Here is an 8,355-nt window from a genome sequence, read left to right as displayed (position 1 = left end):
GCAGAATTTGATCGTGTAGCTCTAAATCCCACATGAGACAAGCAGGAAGCTGGAAGAACACAGCAATCTGGGCAGCATCAGGAGGTGAAGTCAACATTTCAGCTATAACGCTTCTTTCTACACTGCCTTATATATCTGTTTCAGCTGCAAACCTGGGATCTGGTGATGTGTCATAAGCAGGGAGTTCACTGTGGACATTGTCTTTTTTGTTTTCAAAATCAGTACATTCGTCCTTTTGTTTTTTAATGGGGTGTGATTATTGTTCACAAAGCCACTATTTAGAGCCATAGAATCATAGGGATGTACAGCACGGAAATAGACCCTTCAGTCCAACTCGTCCAGGCCGACCAAATATCCCACCTGAATCTTGTCCCACCTGCCAGCACCCAGCCCAAATCCCTCCAAACCCTTCCTATTCATATACCCATCCAGTAGCCTTTTAAAATTTGCAATTGTACCAGCCTCCACCACTTCGTCTGGCAGCTCATTCCATACGTGTACCACCCTCTGCATGAAATAGTTGCCCCTTAAATCTCTTTTATAAATTTCCCTCCCACCCTAAACTTATACCCTCTATTCTGGACTCCCCCACCCCAGGGAAAAGACTTTTTCCTGGGGTCAGGGAGTCCAGAACTAGAGGGCATAGGTTTAGGGTGAGAGGGGAAAGATATAAAAGACACCTAATGGGCAACTTTTTCACGTAGGGGGTGATACGTGTATGGAATGAGCTGCCAGAGGGAAGTGGTGGAGGCTGGTACAATTGCAACATTTAAGAGGCATTTGGATGGGTATGTGGTTTGGAAGGGTTTAGCGGGATATGGGCCAGGTGCTGGCAAACGGGACTAGATTGGGTTGGGATATCTGGCCGGCATGGACAGGTCTGTTTCCATGCTGTACATCTGTATGACTCTATGACTCTAAGTCCTCCAACCCGGGCAACATCCTTGTAAATCTTTTCTGAACCCCTTCAAATTTCACAACATGCTTCTGATAGGAAGGAGACCAGAATTGTACACAAAATTCCAAAAGTGGCCAAACCAATTTCCTACACAGCTGTAACATGAACTCCCAACTCCTGTACTCAATGCTCTGACCAATAAAGGAAAGCAAACCAAACGCCTTCTTCACTATCCTATCTACCTGCAACTCTACTTTCAAGGAGTTATGAACCTGAACTCCAAGGTCTCTTTGTTCAGCAAAACTCCCTAGGATCTTATCATTAAGTGTATAAGTCCTGCTAAGATTTGCTTTCCCAAAATGCAGCTTTCTTACTCTCTCCTAATTGTACAGATGGTGACTGTACATGTCCCCATTATGCACTGCTCCCTGTACAGATGGTGACTGTACATGTCCCTATTACACACTGCTCCCTGTACAAATAGTCACTGTAAATGTCCCCAAACACACTGCTGCCTGTACAGATGGTGACTATATGTCCCCATTACAGACTGCTCCCTGTACAGGTAGTGATTGCACATGTCCCCATTATGAACTGCTCCCTGTATAGATGGTGACTGTACATGTCCCCATGACACACTGCTCCCTGTACAGGTAGTGACTGTACATGCCCCCATTACACACTGCTCCTGTACAGATGATGACTGTATATGTCCCCAATACACACTGCTGCCTGTACAGATGGTGACTGTACATGTCCCCATTACACACTGCTCCCTGTACAGATGGTGACTGTACATGTCCCCATTACAGACTGCTCCCTTTATAGGTAGTGACTGTATATGTCCCCATTACAGATTGCTCCCTGAAGAGATGGTGACTGTACATGTCCCCAATACACGCTGCTCCCTGTACCGATTGTGACTGTACATGTCCCCATTACACACTGCTCCCTGCACAAATACTGATTGTACATGTTCCCACTACACAGTGCTCCCTGTACAGATGGTGACTGTACATGTCCCCGTTACTTACTGCTCCGTGTACAGGTAGTGACTGTACAAGTCCCCATTACAGACTGCTCTGTGTACAGGTAGTGGTTGCACATATCCCCATTATGGACTGCTCCCTGTACAGATGGTGACTGTACATGTCCCAATTACACCCTGCTCCCTGTACAGATAGTGACTGTAAATGTCCCCAATGCACACTGCTCCCTGTACCGATAGTAACTGATCACGTCCCCATTACAAACTGTTCCCTGTACAGATGGTGATTGTACATGTCCCCATTACACACTTCTCCCTGTAGAGATAGTGACTGTACATGTCCCCATAACACACTGCTCCCTGTATAGATGGTGACTGTACGTGTCCCCATTATTGACTGCTGCCTGTACAGATAGTAACTGTATATGTGCCCAATACACACTACTCCCTGTACAGATGGTGACTGTACATGTCTCCATTACGCATTGCTCCCTGTACAGATAGTGACTGGACACGTCTCCATTACACACTGCTTCCTGTACAGATAGTGACTGTACATGTCCCCATTACACACTGCTCCCTGTACAGATGATGACTGTATATGTCCCCAATACACACTCCTCCCTGTACAGATGATGACTGTATATGTCCCCAATACACACTGCTCCCTGTGCAGATGATGACTGTACATGTCCCAGTTGAACTGAATGGTTTGCTAGTGGGCAGTTAAACAAGCTTCAACTAAAGGACGTTACTGCTTAGGAGGAACATGAATTGCTTTGATAATAATTCTATGCTCTACACCTGTATATTCATAGAATCCCTACAATGTGGAAACCAGCCATTTGGCCCAGCAAGTCCACACCTACCCTCCAAAGAGTAACCCACCCAGACCCATTCCCCTACCCTATTATCCTATATTTGCCTCTGACTAATGCACCTATGCTACACACCCCTGAACACTCTGGGCAATTTAGCATGGCCCAGTCACCTAACCTGCACATCTTTGGAAGGAAACCAAAGCACCCAGAGCAAACCCACCCAGGCGCGGGGAGAATGTACACACTCCACACAGGCAGTCACCCAAGGCTGGAATTGAACCAGAGTCCCTCGTGCTGTGAGGCAGCAGTGCTAACCACTGAGCTACAAATGTTTGTATGTTTTTCTTCCACCTTGCCACCTCCTTTTCAATAGCTTCTTCCAAATACGTTACACCCCTCTGCAGTTATCCAATTATTTATCATTTTGGCAATGAGGTGCATTTGAGATACTGAAATCTGACTCTGAGGAAAAACAGTCACCAAATTTCCCCTTAAAGTCTGAACTGCAATTTCACACTCTCACTAATGCATGGCAACTATCTCATTTCCATGCACTTGAATATCATTAACAGCCCAACACACTTCATTTCTCTGCAATTCTGAGGAGCCCGCAGCAGAAAATATAACTTGAGGAAACAATGCTCACGATGTGGCTGTCTTTTCCAGTCAGTAGGATATAGTGCTGCCCTCCTGTCCATCACCACCGAACCATCAGCATCTCCAGGCAATGCAAGGAGCTAAGCTTTTCTCTTGGACCCTTTCCTTCAGGATAATGTCTGGGTAAAACAGTGTGGAAGGTGGTTCTGAAGTGGTGCACTACGGGGGTTTAGATATGATACCAGCAGCTTCAATGTCGCCTCCTTCTCTATAGCCACATGGCTCCATGAGACTGATGCCAAAAAAACTAGTCACACAATTAATGAGGCAATGAGTGAAAGAATATGGATAAAATTCCCCATAGGCCAAGTAGATTAGGTGTCAGGGATCACATCTGGCAAAATTCAGCCTTTAGAATCTAAAGAATATAAAGCAAATAAAAACAGTTAGGCAGACAACGCAGTGCTGAGAGGACCAAATCAATAACCTTGTAATGCACATTGACTGCTGCACCTGCCAATCTTGGCCAAATATGAGTCAGGAAAGATTAGGAATGTGCATTCTTACATTCAGTCAATCTTCTATTTAATTATGGTTGCCAACTCTCCAGGTGTAAAACTTCTTAAAAGAATGATATTGGACGGACCACCCCATATCAACCCAGGAACTGGAAGCAACAATTGCAAACACACTCCTGTTGACCCTGTAAACTCCCCCCTCCTAACATCTGGGGGCTAGTGCCAAACTTGGGAGAGTTGTCTCACTGACTAGTCAAATAACAGCCTGACATAGTCATACTCACGGAATTATACTTTACAGACAATGTTCTTGGTAGCCCCATTGCCATCCCTGGATATGTCCTGCCCCACTGGCAGGACAGACCCAGCTGAAGTGCTGGCACGGTGATACACAGATGGAGGGAATAGTCCTGGGGCACCTCAGTATTGATTCCCAATCTCATGGAGTCTCATGGCATCAGGTTGATCATAGGCAGGGAAATCTCCTGCTGGTTATTACCACCCCCACTGCCACATAGCCAGTGAATCAGTCTTTCTCCATGTTGAACACAACTTGGAGGAAATACTGAGCATGGCAAGAGTGTATAATTTATTCTAAGTGGCGGTCTTCAGTGTCCACCACTTCAGCTGGGTCTGTCCTGCCAGTGGGGCATGACATATCCAGGAATGGCACAGCAGCATCATTACTGACCCGGGTGGTTGAGTCTGAAAGGGAATTGGACTGGGTCTGCAAAGGAACCAACAAAAGGGAAAGACATACTTGACCACATCCTCACCCTCATCAATCTGTCTGTAGCAGTCGCATCCATGATGGTATCAGTCAAAGTCACCACCATACCGTTTTTGTTGTCAGATATTGGGGTCCCGTCAGAATTGAATTTTCATAGAGTCATAGAGATATACAGCATGGTAACAGACCCTTTGGTCCAACTTGTCCATGCTGATCAGATATCCAAACCCATATAGTCCCACCTGCCAGCACCCGGCTCACATCCCTCCAAACCCTTCCTTTTCATATACCCATCCAGATGCCTTTTCAATGTTGTAATTGTACTAGCCTCTTAGTGGTTAATTTATAGCATGAGATTTCATTTACCAGCTATTACAGCAGTAGTTAACTTTCAAAACTTTAGCATGGGAAAAAAAAGGAAGAAATATGATGTGTATTGAACTAGTCTCAACAATTTATCTGGTGCTAAATCACCCTATTATCAGTTTATTGCTTTCAAAACTAAGAAGTATTTGTTCTTATAAAAGTAAACTAATGCTCAGAAGAACCTGAGCAAGGGGACAATGGTCAGCTGACATCATGAATATCTGTCTCATGACCATTGGCCAAGAGGGGTTAGACAAATGATTGACAGAGCGTTGAATGCCAGTCGCCAACGTAAAGTCTATTAACAAGAACAGGATGGGAGGGAGGGACAAGAAGGTCCAGGGATACAGCCACACCATCTCCTTGGGATAAGTCCAGGAGTTCCTCTACATCAGCCTGGGGGATAAACAAAGATGGTTAGTAGTGAGACCACCAAAGACTACTAGAGACCATCAGAAAATGGTATAGGACCACTGGGATGTGGGAGTGTGCTGCCTCTAATCCTCCATTCTTTGGAAAGATTCCAGGATCAGTAAAGCATTCTCATCTGTCACAGGTTGTATATCTCCTTTCTTTGTCTAACATGAAGGTAAAGTTGCCATTCTCCTGCCAGGCCATAGGCTGCTCTCTCAATAGAGTGAGACAACTGGTTGTGAGTTTAACCTGAGGGTCACCATAACTCCGGGGAAGGCTAAGGTTGAGAAAGTGGAATGTTCACGGTGACCTCAGCCAATATGGGAATTAGCATCACTCTGCATTGTAAATCAGCTGTCCAGCCAACTGAGCTAACCCTGGTGCAACATAGGGTGCACTTGAAATGACATAACATTCAAGACTACAAATGCTGGACCATGGGATTAGTGTAGATAGATCAGCACAGACTCACACCCAAGAGTCTCTTCTATGTTGTATGGCTTGATGACTCCATAAGAGCATGACAGGAGCAACAGCAGGCAAACCTGAAAATGAGCTGCCAACCAGCTCAAGCTACAACATAGGACTACTTGTGTGCCTAACGGCATAAGCAGTCTTCAGCCAATTTGATTCACTCCATGTGATATCAAGAAATGGTTACTACAAAGGCTTTGGGTCCTGACAACATTTCAGCAATAAACTGAAGACTTGTTCACCAGAACTTGTCACTCCCATAGCCAAGCTGTTCCGGTACAGCTCCAATATTGGCATTGATTCAACAATGTGGAATATTATCTAGTATGCCCTGTATACAAACAGCTGGACAAGACAACACAGGCTTATTGACACTCCATTTTGGTTCCATCAAGGACACTCAGCTCCAGACCTCATTGCAGCCTTGGTTCAAACATGGACAAAGGAGCAGAATTCCAGAGGTGAAGTGGGAGTGACAGCCCTTAATGTCAAAGTTGCATTTGACTGAACATGGCATCAAATAGCCTTAGTAATCTGGAATCAACGGGATCTGGGGAAGAACTGTCTACTGATTGCAAGTTATATCTTGCTTAAAGGAAGATGGTTGTCATTGTTGGAGGTCAGTCATCTCAGTCCAGGATATCTCTGCAGAAGTTCCTCAGGGTGGTGTCCTAAGTCCAACCACCTTCAGGTCCTCCATCAACAACCTTCCCTCCATCATAAGGTCAGAGGTGGGAATGTTCGCTGATGGTTACACAATGTTCAGCACCATTCGTGACTCCTCAAATACTGAAGCAGTGTATGTCTGTAACCAATAGGACCTGGACAATATCCAGGCTTAGGCAGAAAAGTGACAAATAACATTCATGCCACACAAGAGACAGGCAATGACTATCACCAATAAGAGAGAATTTAACCATCTCTATTTGACATTCAATAGTATTTCCATCACTGAAAACTCAAATGTAAACATCCTGGGAGTCAGTACTGACCAGAAACTGAACTGGATTATCCACTTGAATACAGTGCCTCCAAAAGCAGGTCAGAGGCCAGGAATCCTTTCAAGCAATTTACCTCTAGACTCCCCAAACCTGTCCACCCTCTACAAGGCACAGGTCAGGAGTGTGATAGAATACTCCCCATTTGCCTAGCTTTGTGCAGTTATGACAATATTCAAGAATATTGACACCATCCAGGACAAAGCATACTGTTTAACCAACACCGCATCCATAAACATCCCCTCCATCCACCAGTGATGCACCAAAGCGATATATACCATCTATAGGATGCATTGCAGAGATTCACCAAGGCTCCTTAGACTGCACTTTCCAAACCCACAACCACTAACATCTAGAAGGATAGGGCTAGCAGATACATGGGCTGAGAAGTGGCAGATGGAGTTTAATTCAGATAAATGCGAGGTGCTGCATTTTGGGAAAGCAAATCTTAGCAGGACTTATACACTTAATGGTAAGGTCCTAGGGAGTGCTGCTGAACAAAGAGATCTTGGAGTGCAGGTTCGTAGCTCCTTGAAAGTGGAGTCGCAGGTAGATAGGATAGTGAAGAAGGCGTTTGGTATGCTTTCCTTTATTGGTCAGAGTATTGAGTACAGGAGTTGGGAGGTCATGTTGCGGCTGTACAGGACATTGGTTAGGACACTGTTGGAATATTGTGTGCAATTCTGGTCTCCGGTTTAGGGTGAAAGGGGAAAGATATAAAAGAGACCTAAGGGGCAACTTTTTCACGCAGAGGGTGGTACGTGTATGGAATGAGAGGAAGTGGTGGAGGCTGGTACAATTGCAACATTTAAGAAGCATTTGGACGGGTATATGAATAGGAAGAGTTTGGAGGGATATGGCTGGGTGCTGGCAGGTGGGACTAGATTGGGTTGAGATAACTGGTTGACATGGACGGGTTGGACTGAAGGATCTGTTTCCATGCTGTACATCTCTATGACTACCACCTGCAAATTCCACACATCATCCTGACTTGGAAGTAAATTACTGCTCCTTCAGCGTCAATGTGTCAAAATCCTGGAACTCCCTCAATACTACCTGCGCCAAATGAACTGCAGCAATTCAAGAAGACAACTCAACGTTACCTTCATAAGGGCAATTAGGGATGGGTACTAACTGCTGATGTAAGCAGTAAAGCCCCCATCTCTTGAATGAATTAAAAATGATCGAATGGCACAGCAGGTTTGATGGGCTGAAGGACTCAATTCTATTTTATGGTCTTATATGCCCCTAAATCTCACTGCTTTGCATTTCATTTTTACCAATTGAGAATTAAACCAAGTATTTGCTGAGGTAATTCTCACTATTAATTGACTATGGTGCGTGAAATAGATGCTCAGTTTGGTTGAACTAAACGAGATGAAATCCTCTACTGCTGAATGTGCTTTCAACCGTATCCCAGCTTCACAACTTGTAAACTTTGAACAGTGCATTTTCTCTAAGAGTGAATTCCAGCATTGATTATAAAAAGCTCAACGAATCAGCATGCAGTAACAGTAACAATTCTAAACTACTTGTTTACAAGTTAACAAG

Source organism: Chiloscyllium plagiosum, chromosome 21 (assembly GCF_004010195.1).
Source record: "Chiloscyllium plagiosum isolate BGI_BamShark_2017 chromosome 21, ASM401019v2, whole genome shotgun sequence".
Classification (NCBI taxonomy): domain Eukaryota; kingdom Metazoa; phylum Chordata; class Chondrichthyes; order Orectolobiformes; family Hemiscylliidae; genus Chiloscyllium; species Chiloscyllium plagiosum.
This window is presented reverse-complemented; position numbering follows the sequence as displayed.